The 25,617-nt window shown below is 37.8% G+C and overlaps 1 long non-coding RNA gene across 1 annotated transcript; it reads right to left on the bottom strand.

Moving 5' to 3' along the window:
- Positions 1-6,745: 6,745 nt before the first annotated feature.
- Positions 6,746-24,384, bottom strand: LOC107970342 (uncharacterized). Its single transcript, XR_001712874.4, has 3 exons — positions 24,176-24,384; positions 20,522-20,627; positions 6,746-8,473 (listed from the first exon to the last, which is right to left on the bottom strand). It is a non-coding gene; the product is annotated as an uncharacterized LOC107970342 (long non-coding RNA).
- Between the last annotated feature and the right edge of the window lie 1,233 nt (positions 24,385-25,617).

The raw sequence follows: 25,617 nt of genomic DNA, 5'->3' as shown, positions 1-25,617 counted from the left end.
TCCCAATAATTCCTAAAATTACTCTTTAGTTGTACCTTTTCCTATAAACAGCAGAATTTAACTCATTTTACACATTGAACTCCTCAACTATCCTTTACCCTATTCCTATTATTGTAGGCTATTGTTTTACTTTCACCATTTTTAAGCACAAAATTGTAGTAATTACGCTGTCAATAGTTAAATGTATTGACTTATTTTTAACCATTTATTTTGTTTTTATTTTTGCATGTTGGACCTCAGATGCATAGAATTGGGTTAATTATTATCCTTGGTTCCTGCCTGCTGCAGATGTCATTTTGCTAAAATGGCCGTGTCAATGTATACCCAGCCTAGGGGCTCCTCCACCCACAAGTGGGGCCTATGTTCATTCCCCTTGCACCTAAGCATACCTGGTAATAACTGCCTCCACTAATGATAAAATTAACATCACATTCATATATTTCTTTTATTTTTTTTTTTTTGAGATGGAGTCTTGCTCTGTCCCCCAGGCTGGGGTGCAATGGCACCATCTCACCTCACTGCAAGCTCCACCTCCCGGGTTCACGCCATTCTCCTGCCTCAGCCTCCCAAGTAGCTGGGACTACAGGCACCCGCCACCACGCTCGGCTAATTTTTTGTATTTTTAGTAGAGATGGGGTTTCACTGTATTAGCCAGGATGGTCTCGATCTCCTGACCTCGTGATCCGCCCACCTCGGCCTCCCAAAGTGCTGGGATTACAGGTGTGAACCACCGTGCCCAGCATAACATTCATATATTTCTGTATGAAATATTTTAGGACTCTTTTCATTCAAGTAATGGCAGAAGTGTGCTGCGTATCCTCTGAGGCTGGGTCTTCAAAGGCATGGCAGCCCCTGTCTGTCTCACTCATGCTCTCAGTGCTCCTTGCGGGGAGCAGAGCCAACATGTAAGACTCCGCCACCCTACAGCCACCATGCTGAAGAGCCACCTGGAGAGGATACCTTGACATTGTCTGAGGAATCCTTGCTCTTCTAGATGAGGTCCCATACATTGAGGACTAGAGACAAACCATCCCCACTGTGTTCTGTCTGAATTATTGGACCACAGAGTCCATGTGCATTGCAAATCATTGTTTTTGCCACTAAGTTGTGGGGTAAGTTGTCAGACAGCCACCATCCCTGTGACAGTACCTGGAATGTTCTCATTAGTGGCCTGTCCACAGTCCTCTGCTACTTAGTTATGTAATTAGTTATCTGTAAAGATGTAATACTCATCTGCATACCCACCTTTCAGAACCAAATCTAGGACCTTGATATAACTGGCATCTGTGTGGTGCACACACCAATGACCCATGGTCCTCTGTCTCCCCATCCAAGGGAGCCATCATCCTGAGTCCTGGGTCCATCCTCACCTGTTCACCTTTTTAGATGATTGCATTGTGTTGATAGCTATTCCTAATGGGTATATGCTTTTCTTTCAGTTGTGCTTAAATACATAAAAATGGTAATATGCTATATAAAATATTTTAGGACTTTTTCATTTTCATTTTAATTAAGATTCATCTGTATTTCCATGTATCGTAGTTCATTTGTTTTGGCTGCTGTACAAGATCCCATGTCTGAATAGATCATAATTTAGGAATCGACTTTCCTATGGATAGGAATTTGAGTTGTTTCCAGTTTTTCCTATCCTGAACATAGAAGTAGTCTTAGGCATTTCACCTATTACACTATAACAAACTTTCTCTTGCACAGTACCCAGAAGTTCAATTTCTGGGTTCTGGATTATAGACTATGTGAATATTCATTCCATATGTACATTTTCTTCATATACATAGACTTGGTATTACTTTTTAAAATAAATTTTATATATTAGAAATATCTCCCAATTTGTAAATCACCTTTTCACCTCTTTAATGGGTCTTTTGACGGACAGAGCCCTTAGTCTTAATATAGTCAAATTTATCTTTCCTTTTATAATCAAAGGTTTTTAAATTGTATAAGAAAGTATTCTTTACCCCCAGTTCTAAAAAAAAAATCACTTAGGTTTTTTGCTAAGAGTTTTAAGGATTTATTTTTGACATTTAAGCACTTAATCCATCTGGATTTGACTTTTGCATAATGTAGAATGCAGGGCTGTGATTTGGCCTTTTTCTGAATGGGTAACCATGTTTAAATAAGTCTATTTATTTAAAGTTCCTTCCTGTTATTGATCTTACATGCCATCTCTCTTACATTGTCAAAGTTCCATACTGGGGTGGGTCTGCTTCTGAGCTCTCTATTCTATCCAGTTGGTAAATGTGTATATCTCTTGCACAGTACGAAAATGGCTAAATTACGATTGCTTTACACAATGCCTGATTTCCCTACGAGGGCAGGTCCTCCCAGCTCTTCTTCAAAAGTGTCCTGCTTATTCTTGGCCATTGACTCTTCCATGTAATGTTCAGAATCATCTTTAAAATATCATTCCAAATACCCATGGGGAATATGATTGGAAGAGCATTTAATCTTTAAATCAAACTAGGAAGAGTTTATATCTTCACTGTAGTACGTTTCCTATCCATTCATTTTCCTTCCACTTATTTACTCCTCTTTAGTATCTCTTAATGAAGTGTATAACTTTCTCTGCAAAGCTCTGGAACATACCCTGTTATATCTACTAGTGAACACTTGATAGCTGGATACTCTTGTAAGTGACACCTCTTGACCTTCGGCATTTTGTATATTAATCTTATATTAGGCCATTTTGCTAAATATTTATTATTTTTGATAATTTGTGCATGGATTATTTTAGAATCTCTAAATAACCGTGTTACCTATAAATGATGGCAGCTCTGTTTCCCCTTTCTAGTCCTTTGCCTAATATATTCTTGCCATGTTAATGCATTAGCTAAGCCCTTCCATACAATGTTGAAGTGTCAGTACCAGATATCCCTCCCTTTACTGATTCTAAATCATGTTTCCAACATTTCCCACTTTTACAATGTTGTTTATCCCAGATTTGTTATATTCTTTTGCAGGTTAAGAAAATTCACTATTTCTAATTTACTAAGAGCCTTTAAAATTTTATCGAATGAATTTTCTGTATCTATGGAGAAGATATATGCTTTATTTAATCTCTTAATTTAATAACTTAAATTTATAAATCCCTTATTAAACCATCTTTACTCAACTACCATAAACCCAACTTGGTTGTAGTGTATTATATGTTTTGTACACTGGTGGGTTTGCTTTTCTAATATTTTATTTGGGGTTTTAAAAAATATTATTCATCAGCAGACTAACTGTTCATTTTATTTTCTTGTAGTTTACTCGTCTGGCTTTAGTATCACGGTTATGTTGACCTCATAGAATAGGTTAAAGAACATTCCCCCTTTTTCTCAAGTTTAATAGCATTTGGGTCTATTTACTTGTTTCATTTTTGTTTCTGTGGGAAGACTTTTTAATGCATCAATTTATTTCACAGCATAGGACTATTTGAGCTTTTTATTCATTATTCAGTGAGTTCTGGTAAGTTACCATTTTTTAAGAATTTTATGTCCTCAAACTTATCAAAGCTATTGGCATATAGATACTGAGGGTATTCTTTTATCTTTTTAATCTCTATTTATCTGCATTTAATTCTCTCTTTTTATCATAATATAGTTTATTTGTGTCTTCTCTTTTCTCTTGGGAAGTCATGTTGATGGGTTTATTCCTCAAGAAGTGGCTTTGTGGGTGGATTTTCTCTACTGTATCTTCATGGTTTTAAATTTTATTGATTTACACTCTTTTATTTCTTTCTCCTTTTTTTCATCCATTCTGTTATTTTTCTTACTTTAATATGGATACACAGTTCACTTCCGAAACTTTCCTTTTCTCCAGTATAAATGTGGCTATAAAGTTCATTAAAAGAACCATGCAATGATTGTTTATCATTCAATTATAGATACATTTAATCCTACTGTGGTTTCATCTTGTATCCGCGAGTTATTTGGCAGTGTATGTGGGTGTTTTGTTAGCATCTATAAGGAAAAGTGTACAAAATAAATGGTTTACAGCTCAATAAATCATTACAAAGTGAACATATTCAAGTAACCACTATGCAAGTGAAAATACAAAACATGGCTTGGTGCGGTGGCTCACGCCTGTAATCCTAGTACTTTGGGAGGCCGAGGCGGGCGGATCACGAAGTCAGGAGATCAAGACCATCCTGGCTAACGCGGTGAAACCCCGTCTCTACTAGAAATACAAAAAATTAGCCGGGCGTTGTGGTGGGCACCTGTAGTCCCAGCTACTAAGGAGGCTGAGGCAGGAGAATGGCGTGAACCCAGGAGGAGGAGCTTGCAGTGAGCTGAGATCGAGCCAGTGCACTCCAGCCTGGGGGACAGAGCGAGACTCCGTCTCAAAAAAAAAAAAAAAAAAAGGTAACAATTACCTGACTCTTAATCCCATAGATTCGTTGTGACCAATTTTGAGCATTATAGGAATGGAATCATGCAACACACATTCTCATAGGTCTGGATTTTTGCATGTGTTGTTATGTATGTGAGACGCATTCTTGTGGCTGACAGGGACAATAGTTTATATATTTTCATTCTGCATCGTTGTCTATCATAAGTGCATACCACAATGTTTTTCCTTCCATTCTATAGTTGATGAATATTTGGATTGCTTACATATATTTTGGTATACACATATATGTATTTTTATAGACTATATATTTAAAAATAAGAATTCTGGGGCATAGATCATAAATCAAGTGCCAACAAATGTGTGGGCTCTTTCTAGACTCTATTCTGTTCCATTGATTTATTTATCTACCCTCACACTAGTATCCAATTATCCTAATCACTGTTGCTTACTGAGCATACTGGTAGTGTATGCTCTACCAGTTTTCCAAAGTAAGTCATTCTAGGTACACTCCCAGAAGCAATGCATGACAGTTCCAGTTCCTCCAAATCCTTGCTAACATTAATATTTTCTATCTTTTAGAATTTTAACCATTGTGGTTGGTCTGGGATGTTATTGTAGTTTTCATGTGTATTTCTTTGATAACTAATGCCATTGAATATTTTTTCTCAAGGTTTTTTTCCATATTGCCATTGGGTTATTTTCTTATTTGTTGGAAATGGTTTTCTTTTTTGGTTTGTTTTTGTTTTTCGGAGACACACTCTGTCGCCCAGGCTGAAGCGCAGTGACGCAATCTCGGCTCACTGCAACCTCTACCTCCAAGGTTCAAGCAATTCTCATGCCTCAGCCTCCTGAGTAGCTGGGATTACAGGCATGCACCACCATGCCTGGCTAATTTTTTTGTATTTTTAGTAGAGACGGGGTTTCACCATGTTGCCCAGGCTGGTCTTAAACTCCTGGCCTAAAATGATCTATCCACCTTGGCCTCCCATAGAGCTGGGATTACAGGCATGAGCCACCATGCCCAGCCTCAAAATAGTTCTTTATATAATACAGATATGGGCACTTTTTTGGGTATATGTACTGTAAATGCTGGCTTGTCCTTTCACTTTCTGAATTATATCTTTTGATGGGCAGAGCTTCGTAATTTTAATGTAGTTCAGTTATGTGGTGTTTTCCTTTTGTGATTGGTACTTTCTGTGTCTAGTTTAAGAAGACTTTGCCTGTCCCAAGGTCGTGATGCTATTCTTCTACATTTTCCTCTATAAACATTATTGTTTACCACTCAAATGTGGATTTACAGTAGACTTTCATGTGCAACAGACTTGTATACATGGCAAGATTTTTTTCCATGTGACTGTTTAACAGCCTCTCTGCCACTGTTCCACAGGATCATAAATCAAGTGCCAACAAATGTGTGGGCTGTTTCTAGACTCTCTGTTTGTCCATCCTTTCACTAATATCCATTTATCTAATTACTACTGCTTTATAAGAAACTTCATTAATAAGTTGTTTAAGTCTCCCACCACTGCTCTTATTCAATATTTTCTTGGTAAATTTTAAAACCTTTTATAAATGTCCTCAGAAAACTTGCTGAAATTTTTATAGAAATTGCATTGGAGCTATTGATGAAAGTGCCCAAAATGGATATCTTTACAATATTTAGTTTTTCAATTTATAAATATATTCATATCATATTCATGAATGAATATCATATTCATACCATATGAATATGATATTGACATGCTGGTTAATAGTGAACAACAGTTTCTTCAAGGGAAAACATGTTTTGAAGCAGTTGCCAATTTCTGTGGTGTAAATACTATCACCAATCAAGTTAACAGTTTTTTTAAGTAAATACTACGTGGTGTAAATACTCTGTGGTGTAAATACTCTGTGGTGTAAATACTATCACCAATTTTAAGTTAACAGTATGGCTGTTACTGGACAGAGACTGGGGAAGAAACACATGCTTGGCTCTCATGTGAAATTAGGAGCACAGAAGCGGATCCAGCCCTTCATTTATTTAGGTCTTCTTTAATCTCTCTCAATAATGTTTTTTAATCTCTCTCAATAATGTTTTTTAATATCTCTCAATATGTTTTTAAATCTCTCTCAATGTTTAACGTTTAATTTTTTTTAATGTTAATGTTTTTTAAGCTCTCTCAATGTTTAATCTCTCTCAAAATGTTTTTTAATCTCTCTCAATTTAAACAATTTTTTTTAACCTCTCTCAATATTGTTTCGTCCTTTGTCCTCAGTAATGTTTTGTCGTTTCCTATGTAGAGAGCTCCATGTTTACCTGAGTTTTGGGATGCTCTTGCAAATGTTATTTTAAGTGTTATTTTTAAATTTTATTTTCTAATTTGTGTGATATATACATGAGACCACCAAGTACGAAAAGATAGACAAATACTTGGTAAATGATTTATTGATATTATATTACAATACAGGAGAAAAGAATATATGTTTCCAGATATTGGGAACATCCCAAAGAAATATAGTTGATTTTTGCATATTGACTCATTTCCAAAACCCTGCCAAATTCACCTGTTAATTCTAATAGTGTATTTGTATTTTCTTTTGGATTAAGTATATAATCATTTCATCTTCAAGAAATGACAGTTTTATTTATCGCTTTCCAATTCTACATTCAGTTTCTTGCCCTTTTTTCTGGTTAAAAAGTCAAGTAAAATACTGATCACAAATGGTAATAATAGGCATTCTTTTCTCCTTCTAGATCTCAAGAGAAAAGTTTTTGATAAGTATGATGCTTTTTGTTGTTTCTTTCCAGTAAATATTCTTTTACATATTAAATAATTGACTTACTTCTAGTCTTCTAAAATTGTTGTATTACTTTGGTGTTGAATTTTATCAAATACTTTGCTTTATCTGCTGTGTCATGTAGTTTTTCCCTTTTATTCTGACTTGATAGAATGTTCCAAGGAATAACTTTCTAATGTTAAATCCAACTAAAATTCCTGAAAGAACACCAACATGGCTATGATGTATTATCTCTATGCACTGCTAGATTCATTTTGCTGATTTTTATTCAGTATATTTACGTTTATATTCCTGAAATAAATTGTTCTATACTTTTTTTTCTTTTAAACATTTGTCAAGCTTGGGTATTAAGGTTATGCTGGCCTTATGAAACACATTGGGAAGTATCTCTCTGTCTAGCTTTGGCAGTTTTACCAGGATGGGCCTGGGATATGCTTTAGTAATTTGTTTCTCCTATGGCTTAATGTCTTTTGCCAATTCTGAAACTTGGGTGGGGTGGGGGGGGGCAGTGGTTATTGCCTTCAAAGATTGCATCTGCCACCCTCTCTTTTACCTCTGCATTTGGGACTGCAATTATATGTATGGCAGACCTTCCCACTGTGGCTCACGTGTGTCTTATAGTCTACTTAATATTTTTCATATGTTCTCAATTTATTGGATATTTTATTCTAACCTGTCTTCCACTTTATTAATTTTCTTTTAAGCTACATCTAAATTGCTGACAAAATTTTTGAGTTTTTGAAAGTGTTTTGAAATCTTTATTTTCCTTGTTTGGTGTTCTAGAATTTTTATTGTAGCTTTTTAAAGTTTCCTGTTTCCTGATAACATGATCTTGGTATCTTAATTTATTGAACACACTAAAAACAGTTATTTTATTGTTCTGACATATTTAATAACTAGATTTCCCATGAGTCTGTTTCCATTGTTTTCTTTAACTAAATATCCAGTCAATGGCTGTTTATCTTTATTGAATGCTGGGCATTGTACTTGGAATATTGTAGAGGTCATTTGAGCCTCTGGATGATGCAGCCTTTCTGCAGAGGCAATACTTTTTAATTTTGCAGGCAACTCAAGTAAAGCAGATCTCTGAGATGAAGATAACTGAAAGTTGGCCCTGAGTCTTTATGAGAGCTTTTCTCTTTGTGAAAGCTTTGTGAAGGCTTTACGTGTACCCCAGAGCATAGAATATTGGAGTTTTCTGCTGAAATCCTCAATGTTTATCAAGTCTCTCATTTTGACAAGCCATGAACTCCAATTTTGTTCCCAGAGCTCCATGGGTTTGTAAAATCTCTGGTCAGTCTCTCAGCCTTTTAGCCACAGCTAGCAAATCAGCAAATACCTTGAAAGGAAAAAACTGCCAAATGTTAGGTTCTGCTCTCTGTTTCTCTCTAGAAATTATCCCTAGAATTTCAACCACCCAAGTCCTGACAGTCTCCATAGTTTCTGATATTTTCCAATAGATTACTTTTATATTTCCCCAAGCTGTTATCTTTGTTATCAGTGGAAGGAATGGTCTAAAGCAAATTAGTCCTCTAAAAATGGAAATGAAAATTTTTTTCCAATATTAAAGATACAATTTAATGTGATAAATCTGTATAGTCATGTAATCACCACCACTACCAAAATATCAGATAGTTCCATTACCCCAAAATTTCCCTCACATACATTGCAATCAACCCCATCCACTCAACACCAGCCTCTGGCCATTACTGACCTACTTTCTGTCACAATAGTTTTGCTTTTACTAGATTTGTGTTTCATTCTGTTTTGTGGTTCATGTTTGCTGATGTTTATTGATTTTCTTGTTTTTATTACAAAGAATAAGCTCTTGAATATATTCACCAACTCTACGCCTTTTCTATCTTCTATACCACTTGTTTCTGCTTGTATCTTTTTTATTTAATTTTTTTCTGCTTTTGTAACATTGTTTTTTGTGGTTTTCTATGTGTTTTCATTAAAAGTCAGAAATAGATTGTTAGCAAGAATGACTATAACAATGGCCCTGTCTGTATCCTTGCCCTTGGGTAGTCCCTTCCCACACTGACTCTGGGCTTTGCCATGTGACTTGCCTTGGCCCACAGATTAATAAGAAACATGACACAGAGACTTGAAAGTGCTTCTGTACTGGAACTTGCTCTTTGTTGCTGCACTTGGAACCCTGAGACCATCATAAGAATAAACCAAAGCTGACCTGCTAGAGAAAGAACACACAAAGAAGAACTAATGTGCCCCAGCCAACAACTTGCCCACCACTAGATATGTAGATAAGGTGATTTTAGATCAGCTATCTAGATAAGGTGATTCTCGATCAGCTATCCTGCCCACCAGCTGACCACAGACATATGAAAGAACCAACAGAAACCAGCCACACCAACCCAGATCAAAGGAATGACGCAGCCGTCCAGCAGAGCTCAACCTAGTGGTTGCTTTAAACCAGTAAGTTTTGGGGTGCTTTGTTATACACCCAAAGCTGACAAATATAATTGCTATATTTATAATGTCATTTTCTGTTTTAGATAATAAAGTAATTCCTGCTTATGCATTTTCCCTTGAGGATTGTTCTGGTCGAATGCCATAAGCTTGGGTACATAGCGTTCAACATAGTCTATAATTGAAATATTGGCTTCTTTCTTTCTTTCTTCTTCTTCTCTTTGCTAATAGTTAAGAGAACATTTATATTCCATCTTTCTAAAATCGTCTTATTATTCTCTGGCTTTATGACATTGTAGCTTGCAAAAGTAATCTGAACAAGTTCTGCTTTTTATAAGAGATTACTGGTTTTTATGGTTTAAGAGTTCATCAAATTTTATAAATGCTTCAACAGCTCTGGAAAAGAAGAGATATTCTCTACATGATTCATATTTCAGTATGTCTCCAATCAACCTTTCCCAGCATGCACATTACATAGGGACAGGGGATGGTTTCACACTGCTGTGCCCCAGCACACAAACATTGGCTGGCACATAGTAGGCACTCCATTAGTATTTATTTGAGGAGTGAATGCATAAATTATCCTAATTAATGACAATTAGATCCTATATTGCCTTAATATGAGTCATTATTTATAATTTATTATGATGATTTATCTTACATGCTACAAAGGGAAATAATTGTGTAAATAATTTTGTTACCATTGTGCTATTGCCAGTCTCTCCATGTCTTATCTAATACTCTTTATTACTATTATACATAATGATCTGTTGTTCACAAAGTTTTCTGTGTCTGTGAGTTTAGCTTTTATCTCTATAAAATCATAAGCTCTGCTTTGTGATGTGTCTTGTCATGAATTCTTCTTTGATATTAATATTGGAATGACTGTGAATCTTTTGCCTGATCTATTATTGCCCCTCAATGGCAGAAATGGGTAGGTGACCACAGATACCATTCTCTCTTTCATCCTTGGTGAAAAACAAAAACACTTATATGTAAGACATCAGGGTGTCCAGCTCAATAGCTCCATCTACCCTCAAGCAGGGATAGTCATGTGGCTTTCTGGCCAAGGAGACAGAAGAAGTTGTTGAATGGGACCTAGGGAAGGGGATCCACTAGGAGGGCATCATTGCGTTCCCTTCTTTCCCTTGCTGCCCTCCAGTTCCCACAGTCATCTTGGACTCCAGGACCCTGTGAGGGTAAAGGCTAAGGGATCAGTAAGTGACTGTGAAGCCAGGACAGAGAAGCAGGGATATCATCTCCAGCAGTGTCATGAAGAGGCCATACCATCTCCAGAGGGCTGACATCTAAACTTATGTTACATGACTCAGCAAACTCTTATGCTACTCTCTCTTTAAATACATACGTAAATTATGTATATAATGTACAATATTTTTTCCTTCAGAATTTCAAAAATGATTCTATATTTAGAGAATTCTAATTCTCAGAACAAATCCTGTTCTGCCATCACTTTATCATTATTGAGCTCTTAATGTGTTTCATCTGTTGCTTGACTGGCATATATCTCCAAATGATATCTAAAGAAGGTTACGTAGGAATTGTGTGTGTGTGATTGTGTCTGTGGGTGGGGGAGGTGGTGATTTTTTTTGTCCCTTCACACTTTAAAAGATCAATCAATCGAATCCAATCAAACCTGATTTCCAAATTACTGGATTATAAAGGTTTTATCTTCAAACCTCGGCAGAAGCAGTGGACACTGTTCTTCCTGACCCTTCCTTCTCTGTAAGCATGCTTTTTTTGTAAATAGGTCACAAAATAGAGTCCCAGGAAGAATTGTTAGGACTCCAGGCCTAAGCACAGTTCTCTAAAAAAGCACCTGTGCGTACGACTCCCTCAAGCTGGAAGGCTGGGAGGAGGATTAGGACATAAGGGGTCCCTCCTTTGTTAGGACTTTCTTTCTTAACTCTACCTTAAGCTCACATGGAAACCAGCATCTTGGTAACCAGCGAGGTTCCACAGGTGCATGTAGAGCTGTTCGCATTGGGTGCAGTGGGTCTCATGAGGTATCCAAGGTTCTTCTGCAGGCATAGACTTGCAGTCTTGTATATGTCAGTATTTTGTGAGAAAAATCATTCATTCGAGGATGGGACAGTCCTCTCTGCAGCCAGCAGAGGCAGCAGCCTTGGGCTCAGTGCAAGAGTGTTTTTCATGGACAGGGGACACTGAGACTTCAGGGATCAGGGATCCCTCCTTTATTTCCCAGCCTTCCCAAGTCCACGTCCAATCCTACCTGTCTGGTGTGACCAAGAGACAGGTGTGTTTGCAAAAGTAAAGCAGAAAAAAGAAAGGAACATGTAAGATGCAGCTGATGTCCTGAAAGTTAACAAGACCCTTAGAGAGAGAGGCAACCTATGGAAGGGCAAAGCCTAGCAATGGCTTCAGGGCTGCGGGTGGTGACAGCTTTGCTGGTTTCTCTCTGAGCTCTGAAGACTCTAAGTCTGTCTCCCACAGCCACATGAGCTGGAGAAACCTTAGGCTCCCACCAGGTTCAAGAAAATCAGACAGCAACTTGACCCACTTCCTGGTGGAAGACATTTCCCTGTTGGGTTATGTTCACAGTCCTGGAATCCAGGCAACTGGAAGAAACTGAATGTCTTCACAAGTTTGAAACCAAGATCCAAGATTTTTTTTTTCTTTTCTTTCTTCTTTGCTCTCTGGCTACCACTGTCACCTGCACCATGGCCCACCATAGCAGCAGTGGAGTGCCACTTTCCTTAGTAAACATGGTGGCTGACTACTTCCAAATCTCAGCCCTGCAGGTGAGAGGCTGCCCAGGGGGCTCTGGGGCATCCTGCTCCCCCTCTGGAGTGTGAGGAGGTGGAACCACTGGAGCCGGGTTCCCGTTCTCCCCACTGGGAAGAGCTGAAGGAGAAGTGTGACCCCACTGGGACCTGAGGTTCCCATTCTCTTCCACGTGGAAGTGCTGAAGTAATCTGCCCACTCCAGAGAATGTTTTGCAGATGGGTTCCTCACCAATACTCTGAAGGAGACCCTTCTGGCCGAGCTACAGCAGGAATTTCATTTGGGACTACAGTGGTTTGAATGGTGGCCCCAAAGAGATACATCCATGCCTCAATTCCTGAAACCTGTGCATGCAACTGTATTTGGAAATAGAGTCTTTGCAGATGTAATTAAGTTAAGAAATCTCAAGATGGGTGTTCATTTTTCATTAAGGTAGGCCCCAAATCCTTATAAGAGGAAAGCAGATTTGAGGCAGAGACACAGGAGAGAAGGCCACATGGAGATGAAGGCAGAGGCTGGAGTGGTGCAGCCATAAACCAAAAGATGCCAGGAGCATCAGAGGCTGGAGAAAGCAAGAAGGCTCTCCCCTGAAGCATCTACAGGGAGTATGGCCCTGCTGATTCCTTGGTTTCTGACTTCTGGCCTCCAGAATTGTGAGAGAATAAACTGTTGCTTTAAGCCACCATGTTTATGGTTAATTGTTACAGCACATTTAGGAAACTAATTCAGGGACTTCATGCATTGGTGGGAATGTATTAGTAAAAGTGAGTTCAAATTGTTCAAAGCTGGGATAATTTGTGCTGTCATTGGTAATGTTTGTGGAATTATCTCTGATCAGCTATAATAGGAATTAGAATACAGGGTTCATTTGGGGCTTGGCAGGCAGTATGGCCTTGGGGCTATACTAAGCTATACTCTTCTTTGACCCATTTTAGAAACAGTGGAGCACAGCAGCAAGATGGTGGGTGCTGGAACAGAGTCACCTGGTGTAAACCCAACTTTCTGCAAAGCAGGCAGTGGCAGAACCTTGAGCAAGTTAATTAATCATCTGTGTTTCAGTTCTATAAAGTTGGATGGTAGTATTTACCTTGTAATTCAAATAATACACATGAAAAACTTATAAGAATGTCACATCATTATAATTATGATCGTCATCAACACCATCACCATCATTATCATCATCACCATCATTAGCACCATCACCATCATCACCACCATCATCATCACCATCATTATCACCATCATCATCGCCATTATCAGTCATCATCATCATTATGATCATCACCATCATCGTCATCACCATCAACACCATTGTCCTCATCACCATCATCACCATCACATCTTCAACACCATCATCATCATCACCATCACATCATCACCATCATCATCATCATCATTATTGCCATCATCATCACCATCCTCCTCATCATCATCATCACCATCACCATCATCATCACCATCAGGACCTAAGTTGTTGACAACGTTGGACTTTACCTGAGCCCTAAGCTCCTGGAAAGCAATGAGTATTAGGAAATCATCTCACCCTTTTGTGTTCCAGGAAACTGCTTATGACAAAGAAGATCCCCTCCCCACATGACTCAGATAAGACTCATGGATGCTCCCTTGTTTACCTAAGACAAGGCCAGATACACCCTCCAAATTCTCATTCTGCACCTCTTAATGATAACCTGAACCATTATCCCACTGATCAGTCAGAACAAAGTACTTGTTAACTGACTTGATTAAACTTTAGTTCAGCTCCTCCACTCCCTCAGGACCCGGAATGTTGACCCTCCTTCAGCCTGAGCCAGCAAACAGCCCCTCCCCAGAATTAGACGACTGCAAGGAAAGACTTTCCCCAACTGATCAACTCTGATCTCACCACCCACTCCCCCACACCCAATTATTTTTTGGCCTTGTCTGGTTCTCCCCATAAAAGAAAGTTTCTTTCCAACAGAACTTTGAGATGCCTGCAGCTATTACTGTCAGATTGTTCCCCCTACTGCAATAGCCCCCTTCCCTTTATCACAATAATCCTTTTGAATGAAGTCTCTCCTTAGTTCAATACACATTTGTTTTCATTTGACACTGTCTATTTTAGTGCTGCCTGTATGAGAAATGCGGAAGTATTGGGTCATGGTCTTCTAAAGAATTCCTCAGATTTATAGAGGTTTCTGGACTGGGAAATGGCTACATAGTCTTGGCTTTTAAGTCCCTAAAAGTTCAAAAGAAAGATATCTTCGTCCATTCAGGCTGCTATAAGAAACCACCATAGGCTGGGTGGCTTGTAGACAACAGAAATTTATTTCTCATAGTTCCGGAGGCTGGAAGTTCAAGGTCAGAGTGCCAGCATGGTGGGGTTCTGTGAGGGCCTCTTCTAGGTTGAAGACTGCCACCGTCTCACTGTGTCCTCACATGGTGAAAGGGGCACAGCAGCTCTTTGAAGTCACTTTTACAAGGACATGAATCCCATTCATAAGGGCTCCACCCTCACAACCTCATCACCTCCCAAAGGCCCTGAACCCTAATACCATCAGGTCTCCATTTTCTCATTGCTTCAGCTCCCTTCTCAGTAGACTCAGTTACCAAGCATTTGGGGGACAAGAAGTGGGGGCTACCCTGCTCCAGCTCTCAGAGACACCTGCCCTGGGGACCACCATTCATCCTCCAGCTATCTTTTCTTGCACACGCTGCCCTGATGAGATCCTGCGTAGAGCAAGACTGGCTATAAGGTCTTGAAATTCCTAGGCCTTTGGCTTATTACCATAAAAACCAATTAACACACTTCATAAGCTGCTGGCAGAGGTGGTCACATTGTCTTTGGGCATTAAATATAGCCAAGGAGAAATCTGAGGCAAAAGAATGTTTGTTCATTTTGTCATAGTTTCTTTCTTCTCCTGAGATTTTTACCAAGTATTTTTTATCCTTAGAGTTTACAATTTTCACTGGATATGTCTCATTTAAAATGTAATGTGGTAAGCCATTTCTACCTGATAGATGAGCTGTTTCTTCAAGGCAGGAAACTCATCTTCCTTCTCTTCCATGTTTGCTTCAATTCTATGTGTTTAGGTGTTTCAACCAGACACAAATACCCACATACTGGCTCTCCATCCTTTGTCTACCACATCTCAGGTGTTCTCTCATCTCTTGAACCAGTCTATTTTTTCCCCTTCCCACACTAAGCTGCTGCCCAGGAATTGGTTTGTGAGCAGCCATGTTTTATGTCAAGATATTTATTACTGTCATCATTTGTAGATGAAGCAAGTTGGGAATGGAGAAGTTACGAGCATTGCCTGTCTTAGTCATTTTCTGCTGCTATAACAAAGTACAACAAAATAGGTAATTTACAAACAATGGAGATTTATTTGGCTCACAGCTCTGGAGGTTGTGAAGTCAAAGAGCATGGTTCTGGCATCTGATCAGGGTCATCCCATAGAGAAGCATCATATGATGAGCTAGTGTGAGAGACAGAGAGAAAATGGGGGCTGTACACACCCTCTATCAAGAGCCCACTCCTGTGAAAATCAACCAGCTCCTGCAATAACTAACCCACTCCTACAACAATTACAACAATCCATTAATCATCTCTTCTCAACACTATTACAATGGCAATTAAATTTCAACATGAGTTTTGGAGGGTACATTCAACCCATAGCATTGCCCAGGATTAATTGGCTTATCCAAGCAGAATCAAGATGCTCAAAGGAAAGGAAACCATCAAATTCTCTCAAAATTGACAGAATTGCCATTGCTCCCCATTCTCTCTGGTTTTCCATCCACACTTGAACTAATGACAAACCCAAAACACCATGTCATTTCTTGGTCCAGTGGGAAAATGACCCCCAGGGGTCCACTGTAAATGCCCTGGCCTCTTCTGCTGAAGAACTTCCCATGGGGCTGCAAAGACTGGATTAGGAGGAGCAGAGGGACATTGAGATGACTCTGTCTGTTGTGTATATTGTCCAAGCACATCCAAGGTAATTAATAGGACCCTCTGCCTCTTGCTCCTCCCAGTGCACATATTCTAAAATGTCCTTCCAAACACTAAATGTACCAGACGGTGGCAAAAACAAAAACACCACACAAGTGATAGCTTATAGACTCAACCTGTTTTTCTTTCCCAGGCAGAAGCTTGTCCACACTTCAGCGCTTTTACAGCCTTTATTAAGAGAAGCGAGAACTCAGTCTATTTGATTTATAATTGAAAATCATAAACTATAGCATTCACCTGCTGTTCCCATGCGCTGGTGAAATGATACAAGGCTATTTCATCACTCAGCCTCGTAATTGGCATGAACCAACATCAGTATGCACCATGGCGTTCCCAAAGGCCCACTAACAAGTTGATACAACTGCACAGGCTGGAGAGCAGAAATTTAGTAAAAATATTATTTCGTGCTGATTTGTTCTCTAACTCCTGCTTCATGAAGAGTCACCAGGGCGCACAAGGGCACTTCATTAGTAGGGTAGAGGAAGAGCGGGCCTGGGTCCAGTGTGCACATGTTGTTCTCAGACAACAATTTTTTGCTTGTCCAGACTTTAGTCAGGTTCCTGAATCACACCCCAGCTGTGCACGTCCTTGAAAAATTCAAGTTTATCAAGACTCCCCCCATCTTTGATATCTGATCATCCTCACTATCTGACCCATTTCCTCATCCTCCACCATTCTCCGGGTGATGTCTGGTCACCCTGGCCTGTCCTCAGCAAGAATCCTGTTAGGTCACTTTAGGCAGAATCCCCTGACCCCTGATGTTTCCTCCTAGTAATTTTCCATCCATTCCCTCCCACCCTGCTCCTTGGCTATAAGTTCTCAATTCCCTGTGCTGTATTTGAAGTTAAGCCCAATCCCTTTCCCACTGCAAAATCCCATTTCAGTGGTCCCTATAGCTATCTCAGTGGTTCTGAATGCTTTATCAAGTGGCGTTGAATATTTTTTCTAATTTTTAACACCCCCCAGGAGCCCTTTCCTCTGCTGGAGGGAGGCAGGCAACAGCTCTACCCTTGGCCATACATTGACTTCAGCCTAGACCAGGTCTAGGTGCTGCCTCATGCACCACCATCACCAGGCCTGAATGGAACCCACTGGAGCTTATAAGGCTAGAAAAGACATGGTCTTGACCCTCAAAGAGCTCTCCTTTGGGGTCTGAGGACATGGCCAACCTGGCTTGGTTGTCCTGCTGAGCACCTTTCCGCCTCATCCACAGCCTCTTCTGGACCAGGCTCCAGGGACACTGAGGTAACTCAGACAGAGACCCTGCTGTCCCCTCAGGGCTCCTAATTGGGGTATGGAGAGCACATTGGGAGGAGTGCATCACAGGGGCAGAAGTAGTTAAAAAAGTAGCCCAGACAAAGATTTGGCAGGGTAGAGTCAGACTACTTTTAGCCCTGTCTCTCCAGAATCTCCATTAGGTGTGTCACGACCATTATCAGCTGCCAAAACCCAACCACAATGAGTTTATGAAAGGGCAGTAGGCCTACCCTAAGGCTGGGACACAGGGTGGTGAGGTAAACTACAGGGAGCCCTTCTGGTATTGTCAGGTGAAAGTAGAGGCTGGGATGCTGCTTAGAAACTGGGGCGGCCTCTTTGTGTTGCTGGTCACAAATGTTCATTCATTCCACATTAATACAATAGAATCTTTTGAATAATGTATTTAATCAGCAAAAAGAAGCATGAAGCCAAGAAGTATTGTGTATACGTATGAGCCAGGCATTTTTATAACATTGTATCATGTTTTAAATTTTTAATTTTAAAAATTAACTTGCATTTATTGCATTTGCTTTTGAGGTCTTTGTCATAAATCCTTTGCCTAGGCCAATGTCCAGAAGAGTTTTTTCTAGGTTTTCTTCCAGAATTTTTATGGGTTTTGGTCTTAGATTTAAGTCTTTACTCCATCTTGAGTTGATTTTTATATATGGTGAGAGACAGGGCTTCAGTTTCATTCTTCTAAATGTGACTATCCAGTTTTCCCAGCACCATTTATTGAACAGGGTGTCCTTTCTCCAATATCTGTTGTTGTCTGGTTTGTCAAAGATCAGTTGGTTGTAGATATTTGGATTTATTTCTGGGTTCTCTATTCTGTTCCCATTGGTCTATGGTATTTTTATATCAGTACCATGCTGTTTTGGTTACTACAGCCTTGTAGTATAATTTGAAGTTGGGTAATGTGATGCCACCAGATTTGTTCTTTTTCCTCAGGATGCTTTGGCTATTCACGATTTTTTTTTTGGCTATATAGGGATTTTAGGATTGTTTTTTCTAATTTTGGGGAAAATGACATTGGCATTTTGATAGGAACTGCATTGAATATGTTGATGGTTTTGGGCTGTATCATCATTTTCATGATATTGGTTCTTCTGACCCATGAGCATAGGATGTTTTTCCATTTGTTTGTGTCATCTATTGTTTCTTTCAGCCGTGTTTTGTGGTTCTTGTTGTAGAGCTCTTTCACCTCCTTGGTTATATTCCTAGGTGGTTTTTTGTGTAGCTACTGTAAATGGGATTGAGTTCCTGATTTAATTCTCAGCTTGATTGTTGTTCATATACAGCAGTGCTACTGATTTGTGTACATTAATTTTGTAACCTGAGAGTTTACTGAATTCATTTATCATATCTAGGAGAACTAAAAAGCTTCTGCATAGCAAAAGAAATAATCAACAGAGTAAACAGACAACCTATAGAATGGGAGAAATATTTACAAACTGTACCTCCAGTGAAGTACTAATGTCCAGAATCTACAGGGAACTCAAGGAAATTAACAAGAAACAAATAATCCCAATAAAAAGTGGGCAAACGACATGAACAGACATTTCCCCAAAGAAGATACACATATGGCCAACAAACATGAAAAAATGCTCAATGTCACTCAACATCAGGGAAATGCAAATTAAAACAGCAATGAGATACCACTTCACTCCAGCCAGAATGGCCATTACTGAAAAGTCAAAAGACAATTGTATGAGTCAGGGTTCTCTGGAGGGACAGAACTAATAGGATCTATTTATATATGAAAGGAAATTTATCAGGGAGAATTGGCTCACACAATTACAAGGCGAAGCCCCACAATAGGCCATCTGCAAGCTGAGGAAGAGAAAAGCCAGCAGTTGTTCAGTCTGAGTCCAAAAGCCTCAAGACCAGGAAGCTGAGAGTGTCGTCTTCAGTCTGCTAGACAAAGGCCTCAGAACCCCCAGGGAAGCCACTGGTACAAGTCCCAGAGTCCAAAGACCAAAGAATCTAGATCCTGATGTCCAGGGGCAGGAGGAGGAGAAGGAAGCATCCAGCACAGGAAAGAGAAGGAAGCCAGGAGACCCAGCAAGCAAGGTCATCCCACCGTCCTCCACCTGCTTTGTCCTGGCCACTCTGGCAGCCCAGTGGATGGTGCCCACCCACATCGAGGGATGGGTCTTCCTCTCCCAGTCCACCGACCCAAACGTCAATCTCCTCTGCCAGCACCCTCACAGACACACTCAGAAGCAATAGTTTACCAGCCATCTAGGCATCCCTCAATCCAATCAAATTGACAACTAATATTAACCATCACAACAATAGATGTTGGCACGGATATAAGTTAAAAGGGAACACTTATACACTGCTGGTGGGAATGTAAATTAATACAACCACTATGGAAAACAGTATGGAGATTTCTCAAAAAACTGAAAGTAGATCTACCATTCAATTCACCAATCCCATTACTGGGTATCTACTCAAAGGAAAAGAAGTCAGTATATAAAAAAGACATCTACACAAGCATGTTGATCACAGCACAATTCACAGTTGCAGATATAGAATCAATCTAAGTGCCCTTCAATCAATTAGTGGATAAAGAAAATGTGATATATATATATAAAATATATATAATATATATGGCATATTTAATGTATATATAAATGTGATATATATTTATATGGTCCTTCTGCAATGGTTTAGGTGTGTGTATATATATACATATATATATTTATATAATAAAACTACTCAGCCATAAAACAGAACAAAATAATGTATTTTGCAGCAATTTGTATGGAACTGGAGGCCATTATCCTAAGTGAAGTAACTCAGCTACAGAAAATCAAATACCACATATTCTCACTTAGAAGTGGGAGCTAAGCTTTTGGTATGCCATGGCATGCAGAGTGGTATTATGGACATTGGAGACTCAGAAGAGGGGAAGGTGGGAAAGGGGTAAGGATGAAATATTACCTTTTGTATACAGTGTACACTATTAGGATGACAGGTACACAAAAACCCCAGACTGCACCGCTATACAATTCATCCAGGTAACCAACAATCATTTGTACCCCTAAAGCTATTGAAATAAAACAAATATTAAAAAGAAAGTTGTAGTAGAAACACATAGAACACTTATTATTTAATAATAATTCTAAAAAATAATTTATAGTAAAAATTTTAACATTATTAACATGCAGTAAAATGACTTTTTTGGTTTACAGTTCAATGAGATTTAACACACACAGATTCACGTAACTGCCACTATAATCAAGGTAGAGAACAATCTCATCACCCCCAAATTATTCCCTGAAGCTTCCCCCAACCCCTGTAACCTAGAAACCACTGAGCTATTCTTTGTCTTTCTCATTTAGCCTTTCTAGGGATGATATAAGTGGAATCATACGGTGAGACTGTCTTCTTTCCCGTAGCCTAACGCCCTTGAAATGTATCCATGTTGTTGCATCTATAAATATTCATTTATTTTTTATTGACACATAGACTGTGTCACATGGAGGCAGTACAGTCTGTCCATTTACCTGCTAGGGGACCCTTGGGTTCTCTCTACTTTTTCATGATTATGAATAAAGCTGCTGTAAACATACATGTGCAGAGCTTTCATTTCTCCGTAGTAAATACCTAAGAATGGGATTGGATTGCTGGGTCACACGGTAAGTACATGATTAATTTTATAAGAAATTGCCAAACTGTTTTCCAGAATAGCTCTGTGTACTATTTTGCATTCAACAATATATGACACATCAGCAATATATGTGTATTCCAGTAGTTCCACATCCTCAGCAGCTCTTGATACTGTCAGATTTTTAATTTTACCTTGTACAATAAGTGTGTAGAGACATCTCATGGTGGTTTTAATTTGCATTTCCCTAATGGCTAATAATGTTGAGTATCTTTCCATGTTCCTTTTTGCCATCTGTATGTCTTAACTTGAAGAAGCATCTGTTGAAATCTTATGCTTATTTTATCTCCATCGGATTGTTTGTTTCTAACTGTTGAATTTGAGAGGCTTTTAAAAAATATACTCTGAATAGAGGTCTTTTATCAAACATGTGACTTGCAAATACTCTCTCCTAGTCTGGAATTTGTCTTTTTATCCTTTTAACAAGGTCTTTTACAGAGCAAAATCTTTTGTTTTGATAAGGTCTTATTTATCTTTCTTTTCCTTTTATAAGCCATATTTTTCGTGTTCCTTGCCTAACAGGTCGTAAATATTTTACCCCTATAATTTTTCTTCTAAAAAGTTTATAATTGCACTTTTACATAGATCTATAACTCTCTTTGAACTGATTTTTGTATGAATTGTAAAGTTTAAATCCAGGTTCTTTTTTATATACAAATGCCCAATTGTTCCAGCACCATTTGTTGAAAAGATAATCCTTTCTCTAGTGAACCTTTGTCGGGAGTCAATTACACATACTGATGTGGGCCTGTTTCTGTATTTTCCATCCTGTTCCTTTGATTCATAGATCTATCCCTTTGCCATATCACATTGTCTTGATTACTGTTGTTTTAAAATAAGTCTTAAAATTAGGTAGTATAGTTTTTCCAACTTGATTCCTCTCTTTAAAAGTTGTTTTGGCTATTGTAGTTCCTTTTGTTTTCCTTACACATTTTGGAATTAGTTTATGTCTCCCAAAAACAAAAACCCAGCCTGGATTTTTGTTGAAACGGCATTAAACCTATAGGTCCATATGGGAAGAATTTGTATCTTAGCTATATTGAGTCTTCCTATCCATGAATATAGTATCTCTCCATTTATGTAGGTCTTTGATTTCTTAATCCATGTTTTGATGTTTCTAGCATACTAATTCTGTACGTATTTGTTAGGTTTACAGCCCAGTATTCCACTTTGTATGAAACTATTTTTAGTAGTGTTATTTCTATTAATTTGGGTTTCCAAATGCTCATTGTTAATATGTAAAAATATAATTTTTATATTGACCTTTTATCTTGCATCTGTGGTAAATGTATTTATTGTAGCAACTTTTCAAAAGATTCCTTAAGATTTTCCATATACATAATAGCTTCATACATGAATAGTGACAATTTTATTTCTTCCTGTTCAATGTGTATGCTCTTTCTTTCTTCCTTTCTTTCTTTTCTTCCTTTTTTCTTTCTTCTTTTTCTCTTTCTTTTGCTTTAATGCACTGCCTAGGACCTCTAGTAGCTGATGTTAAATAGAAGTGATGAAAGTGTACATCCTTTGTCTCATTCCTAATCTTAGGAAGAAAGCATTGAGATTTTCATTAAGTACGACGTTAGCTGTAGGTTTTTGGAAGATGTCCTTTATCAGGTGAAGAAAATTTCTGACATTTCCTATTCCTAGTTTGTTGACAGTTTTTGTCATGAAAGGAATTGAATTTTGTCAAATTTTTTTTTGCAAAAATTTGGTTAATCATATGGTTTTTCTTTTTATTCTTTTAATATGGTGAATTATATTGATTGATTTAGTGGATGGGACTAAAGGTGTAGTTCAGTCTTCTACATTTTTCCAGGATTTCCATCTACTTGTTCTATTGACCACTAACAAGGATGTGTTGAAGTCTCCAAATATAATTACCAATTTGTTCATTTCTCCTTTCAGTTCTACCAGTTTTTGCTTCATATATTTTGAAGCTCTATTTTTAGGTGCAAACCAATTTAGGGTTATTATATCTTCTTGATTGGTAATTTAGCCCTTTTATTATTCTGAAATACCCCTCTTTATCTCTGATCTTTTTTTTTGTTCTGAAGTCAACACATGGTATTAGCATAACCATTTCAGGTTTCCTTTGATTAATGTGTACATTATATATCTTTATCCATCGTTTTACTTTTAACTTACCCATATTATTATACTCAAAGTGGAATTTTTAAAGACCATATAATTGTGTCTTTCATCCATTTTGATTATCTTTTAAAACATAATTATACTATTTTATTTTCTAATGTGTCAATTTTTACAGTATTATGAGCTATATTTCAAATGCCATATAATTAACTCATTTAAGGTATACAGTTGCTTGCTTTTCAGTATATTCACAGAATTGTGTAATCATCACCACAATCTAATTTTAGAACATTTTAAACACCTCAAAAAGAGGCTCCATACTCATTACCAGCCATTCAATTTTTCCCCTGAATCAGCCCCAGGCACCCACTAATTTACTTTCTCTCTCTGTGAATTTGCCTATTCTGGACATTTCACATAAATGAAATCACACCATATGTGGTTTTTATGACTTACTTCCAATTTCTGTCTTTTAATTGGCATGTGTATTTAGACTACTTACCTTTCTGTTGTTGTTTTGTCTGACTGCATTATTTTAATATTTTAGTACATTATTTTATCTATTTAGTACTATCCTGTAACTTTTGTGTAGATTTTAGTGATTGTCATAGGAGTTATAATGTACATGCTTTTCATAGTTAAGTATGAATTAACATTTTACCACTTCAAGTGGAATATAGAAACCTGACCATGATAGTTTCTTTACCATTTCTTGTATGTGGTAGCATTTATGTATATCATGTTTACAATCATTGAAAATCTCAATAATTTTTCCTTTCAGTAATCATACTTATTTTAAAGAACTTAAGAGGAAAATAATGTATCATTATGTTTACCTAGATAGTCACCATTTCCTTTGCTCTTCCTTCATTCTCAATGTTCCAAATATCTGTCTGGTATAATTTTTCTTAGTTCTGAAAAGCTTCCTTCAGTATTTATTTTAAAGCAGGCCTACTGGCCACAAGTTATCTTAAACTTTCTTCATCTGTCTCTTTCACTCCTGAAAGATATTGCTGTGGAATCTAGAATTCTGGGTCAATACTTCTTTTTCTCAGTACTTAACAACGTGATGTCACTTCATTCCTTCTAGTCTTCCTGTTTTGTCATGAGAAATCTGCAGTTATTTGAATGATTACTACCTTACATTCTATTCAGTGTGTTTCTCTGGATACCTTTTTTTTTTTTTTTTAGTTTTCAGCAGTTTGATTATTATTTTTCTGGTGAAGAATTTCTTTGAGTTTAACTTGTTCTTGAATCTGTAAGTTTATGTCTTTCCCCAAATTTGGGAAGTTTTAAACCAGTATTTTTTTTTCAAGTATTTTTTTTTCCTGTATCTTATTCTTACTTCTCTGGGACTCTAATTACATAAATGTTAGAACTTTGTTTTTCTTTCACAGGTCCCTGGGGTTCCATACATTTTCTTAATATGTTTTCTTTCTGATTCAGAATTGATACTTTATATTAACTTATCTTCCAGTTTCCTCTTTGTCATCTCCAATCTGCTATCAAATTCATTTGAATATTTAAAATTTCAGTTATTATATTCTTTGGTCCTAAGATTTTTATTTTATTCTTCATTATAAGTTATTTTTCCTTGTGAAGACTTTCTTCCTTTCCATTTGTTTCCAAGTGTTTGCCATTACTTCACAGAGCATGGTTTTGATAGCTATTTTAAAGTGTTTTTCTAATAATTTCAACGTAAGTGTCATCTTGGTGTTGGTGTCTGTGATTAACTTTTACCTTACAAGCTATCTTTGTCCTAGTTCTTTGTACACCAATTAATTTTGGATTATATCTTGAAAATTTTAAATACTGTATTATATAGTTGATGATTTTGTTTAGCAGATAATCAATCTGGTTATGTTCAGAACATAGTTCTGACCATTTTTTCTGTGTTTGAAAAGTTTTTAAATGCTTTGCAGTGCTATTAAGATTTTCCAGTGTGAGCCATCGAGTGGCCAATCTCAGACTTGGGCAATGGTGTAGTCCGTAGTTCAGCTCTCAAAGTCTCCGGGTTGTTATTGAAGGTCAGATCCATTCATGCACAGCTTGAAGGTGAACTCAAGAGTTTATACATAGTTTTATAGGACAGCTCCTTGGTCTCCTTTCTCTTCATGATGTCTCCAACACTTTTTGGTTCCCTGGAGCTCCCTTTTGCAGTCCTTGAGCCAGAAACCTGAGGCTAACATTTTTCTGCTCTACTATTATTTTCCAAAACCACATTGTGTCTAGGTCAAACAGCAGGATGAGAGGAAAAACAGGAACAGAAACTCATTCT

This window comes from Pan troglodytes, chromosome 23, assembly GCF_028858775.2.
Source record: "Pan troglodytes isolate AG18354 chromosome 23, NHGRI_mPanTro3-v2.0_pri, whole genome shotgun sequence".
In the NCBI taxonomy this organism is placed as follows: domain Eukaryota; kingdom Metazoa; phylum Chordata; class Mammalia; order Primates; family Hominidae; genus Pan; species Pan troglodytes.
This window is presented reverse-complemented; position numbering and strand designations above follow the sequence as displayed.